The 4,472-nt window shown below is 36.9% G+C and overlaps 1 non-coding gene across 1 annotated transcript; it reads right to left on the bottom strand.

Annotated features, from left to right (window-relative positions):
- Positions 1-438: 438 nt before the first annotated feature.
- On the bottom strand, positions 439-545 carry LOC120235328. The gene has a single exon (XR_005529381.1). It is a non-coding gene; the product is annotated as a U6 spliceosomal RNA (small nuclear RNA).
- Between the last annotated feature and the right edge of the window lie 3,927 nt (positions 546-4,472).

The raw sequence follows: 4,472 nt of genomic DNA, 5'->3' as shown, positions 1-4,472 counted from the left end.
TTGGGGTTGTTGTTTTTTTTGTTTTGTTTTGTTTTGTTTTAAGCTATCCTGCAAATCTTTGCTCTTTAATTCAATCCATTTTCATATAATGAAATTACTCATAAGGTCATGCTTACATTTGCCATTTTTCTATTTGTTTTCTAAATGTATGTTTTTATCCTTTATTACTGACTACTTTTGTTTTAAAAGGATATTTGCTAGTGAACTATTTTAATGTCATTATTTCTCTTACTGTGTTTTTTGAGTCATTTTCTTAGTGGTTGCTATGAGAGTTCAATTATCATCTTAATTCATAACAATCTAGTTTAGATTAATACCAACTTCATTGTAATAGTATGCAAAAACTTTGCTCCTATAGGACTTCATCCTCTCCCGTCGTTTGTGCTGTTATTGTCATGTAAATTGCATCTTTATAGACTGTGTGCCTATCAACACAGAAAATATAAGGAATACTTCACACATTTATAAGTTATTCTTGCACAGTGGCCATACTAGTCTTGTTTGTTTTGTTCCAATTTTAGGATATATGCTGCCAAATTGAGCATGACATGATCTAATATTGACATTAAAAACTAGTCTGGTTTCAGTGTGAAAAAATGAATTAAAGAGGAAGCCAGTCTGGAGGTGAGAAGACCAGATAGAAAGTGTTGAAGTATATCAGGTAAAAGATGGCAGTGGTCTGTTCTAGAGTTTAGCACTAGTTTACTGGAGAAGAAACATAGACAACTTGACAAATGTGAAAGGTGTTTAGAAGATAAAATTAACTAGCCTTGGCAACTGGATGTATAGTTGAGTAAAAGGAGAGTCAAAATGACTAATTCTCTGTATCATGTAACTAAGAGAGTTATGGTGCTATTCACAGAGAAAGATAAGATTGAAATAGGAGCTTTGGGAAAAAATACAATGAGTTCAATTTTAGACTTTCTTAAATTTATGATGCTAGTAGGATATTTAAATGAAAATAGGAGATGTTCAGTAAAGATGGGGTGTCTAGGGTTTGAAACTTAAGTGAGAGATATGAGCTGTGGGTAAAGATTTGAGAGTGATTAATGTGTAGATAGCAATGAAAGTCTTGAGAGTTTATTAGACTGTCCAATAAGAGTGTATGAAGTGATGATAGGAAAAGACCAAGGATGGAATCCTAAGAAATAGTGATGTTTTGAGTTTGAGGATTCATCACAAGAAAACAAGAATAGCTCTAGAAGTAGCCAGAAAACTAGAAGAGTGCATTGTCGTGGGAGTTGAAAGAAGAGAATATTTCAAGAAAATTGAGATGTCATGTAAAATAAGCACTGTATTGTTTTCATTGGTGTTAACAATAAGGAAAACCATTAATTACAGCAATATATTAAAGGGAGCTGCAAATTCTTTGCTATGCCTCCCATCAAGAGATAAAATCATTTTCCCTTTTCTTGAATCTGGACTGTATAGAGCTTATATTGACCAATAAAATATGGTAGAAGTGAGATTGTTTAACTTCTGAGACTGGACAGCTTCTACTTTCACAAACTTAAAACATTCCCTCTTCAAGCTCAGCTTTCATGCTGTGGGAAGCCCACATATGGAGGAGCCAAGAGAAGGACTCATTTCCAGCGACGCTCCCAAACAAGAGCCAACACCACCTGCCAGCCATGTGAATGAGACATAGTGGATGTTCTAGTCCAGTCAAGCTTCCAGATGACCACAGCTCCAGCCAAAGCCATGCAGAAAAAAGTTATCCACTCAAGCTTAGTCAACCCACAGAATCATGAAAGATAATAAGTGGTGGCTGCTGTTTAAAATGATTAAGTTTGGGCTCAGTTTGTTACTTAGCAATTGTTAATCTATTTTATTACTATTGTGTAATCCTTATAAGAGACAATGTCCTGTTGAGGTATTGCAGATGTAAATTGCCATGGGTTGAGGAATGACTTGAAGGACAGAAACTGGAGGCAACTATTTTAATGAGTTGATTGTGAAAGAGATAAAGCTATTTAGGGTGGTATTTATAAGAAAGTCTGAATTTGACAAAGGTGTTGTTAGCTTTCTATTTGAGAAATTTAAATTGTATTTAAGAGGGTGCATCCCTATGCCACAGTAGCAACACTAATAAACCTATATGACAAAAGAAAAAACTAAGAATTATGGTTCCTCAGTGATCCAGTAAAGAGATCCTTTCCACAGGAAACATTGAATATACAGAAGAGATGGGTTAACTTCTAGAGAAAGGTTCCCAAGCAGATGAGAGAAAATGTTATCTTTTTCAGACTTTTCCAGAAAGGATCTGATTAGTCTCATTAGACATGATCCATTATAGAGTCCCTGACTGTGAACTCTCATATCCTGACTCCTTGGCATTCACGATATGGATGGCTGCTTTCAGCTCAAGCACTAATCCTTTTCTAATCATCTATGGCTAGGGTCTTAGACTGTATTAGTTAGGATATTGTGTTTTGAGCCACAAGTAACAGAACATATACTTCAAAGTGGCTGAAATATAAATTTGAAGTTTGAAGGCTGGTGAATTCAACAGCTCAGTGGGATCATCAAGGTCCCAGGTTCTTTCCAGCATTTTGCACTGTCATCCTCAGTTTTGTCTCATTCTCTTAGGTTGGCTCCTGTAATTGTCTCAAGATGACTGCTGGAGTCCCAGAGGTTATATTCAGAAGGTAATGTCATCAGACAGAAATGGGAGGTTTCTCCTTGCATGTTACTTTCCTGTAAGGCACATAGCAGATTTCCATTCTTCTAATGATTAGAATCTCAAAATATGCTCAGTCAATTCCAAGGGTGATTTTACATAGATTATTTATACTTTCTAAGCTTCAGTTTCACATCTATAAAATGGGTAGCATAGTACCTGTCTTAAGATTATTGTAAGGAATAAAAGAGAGTATTCTATTAAGTTCATAGCACTTTGGCCCACTTTAGAAATAGAAGAAAGCCTTTTTTTCTTCTATTTCATCCCCCAATCTGTGTTTCGAGTTTATTTTCTAAAAAGCAAACTTGAGATTTCTTCCCATTTAAAAGACCATAAATGACTGGGGCTCCTGAGTTACTCAGTCAATTGAGCATCCGACTCTTGATTTTGGCTCAGGCATTCATCCCAGGGTCATGCGATCAAGCCCCTCATTGGGATCCACACTGAGCATGGAGCCTGCTTAGGATACTTCTATTTCCCCCTGCCCTTCTCCCCACACTCATGCTCTCTCTCTCACTCTCTCTAAAAATTAAATAAAAATTTATAAATTAATAAATTAAAAACCACAACATGACTGGCTTAAAATAAACTTGATTTGTCTTCTGGTGCTGGGGTCTACTTTTCTGAAAGCACTCAGAAGAGACAATAAAATAACTGACTGTGTATTATAAAGGAAAATGGCTAATGGGTAAGTAATAGTATCTGCCACACAGGATCACTAATGTATAAGAAACTGTTCTGGTCCTTGGCTCTGGAGGTGTAAAGATTCCTGTGTACTGGGTAGAAACTGAGATGTCAGAATTTCCTTTTTGGGGTAAAAGGTGGGAACTCAGGGCACAGATGGAGTACAGGTGCTGATATGTGTGTTTGGGTGATAAAGTGAGTGAACATTCAGCGTGATTTATTCTTATCCCAACTATATCCTTCATACAATGGCCCTGGACTCCACCACAGCCCTGCATCTCAGCCAGAATAATAAATCATAAAGTTCCTTAAGCTACAAAGAGGGTGCTAACATGAATACTGAGTAGCATTTGTGTTATCATGTTACTAAGTAGAAAAAAAATGCATTCTTACATGCAGTGTGCTTTCTCCAGAAATAATTAGATTTCCCATCTAGATTCCCCTTTTGCTTATCTCAATAGACACAGTGCCATCTACTGAAAATAAAGCACCAATAGCCATGATACCCCAAAGGGATTCCCAGGAGAGCCCCCCTCTCTGTGGGCTCCCTGTCTCACCCACCTCCCAGATGGACTGGAGGGAGTAGGCGGAATCCACAGGCTGTTCTCCTGTCACAAACTGTAATGCATCTGTTCCCTGGTGCTTTCTGTGAGCAGCAAGAGTAAAACGTTCCTGTAGGGACCTAAGGAACCCAGCCAGAAACTTAAAAGTGTCTGTAAAAGCTCTTTTAGGCTATCTGCTTGTTTTCCTCTGACCAGGTATAAAATTAAACTATCTTCTCTAGATGAGGCACACTTTTATATTAAATCATAACAAGTATCATTGACATATCTTCCTTTGGGTAATTACGTTTCTTTCCATGTAAGAGTTTAGGAAAGTATTGTAAGTCTTTGTATTTTTATGTGAATTTTTAGTGAGTAGAACAGATAAGAGATTAAGAACAGAATCCTGGAACATTATCAGGACTGCTATGTCTTTGGGGTTTGTGGATAACCTAGGTTGCTACAAAATTCACTTATGCCAAATTTCACATTCTAGTCAATTGCGTTCTCTCCAGATTGCTGTGTTTCTTGGTTTCATAAATGGAGAAATGGAGAAACAAAAGGAA

The sequence above is a fragment of the Hyaena hyaena genome, unplaced genomic scaffold (assembly GCF_003009895.1).
Source record: "Hyaena hyaena isolate Hyena2069 unplaced genomic scaffold, ASM300989v1 scaffold_126, whole genome shotgun sequence".
Classification (NCBI taxonomy): Eukaryota; Metazoa; Chordata; class Mammalia; order Carnivora; family Hyaenidae; genus Hyaena; species Hyaena hyaena.
This window is presented reverse-complemented; position numbering and strand designations above follow the sequence as displayed.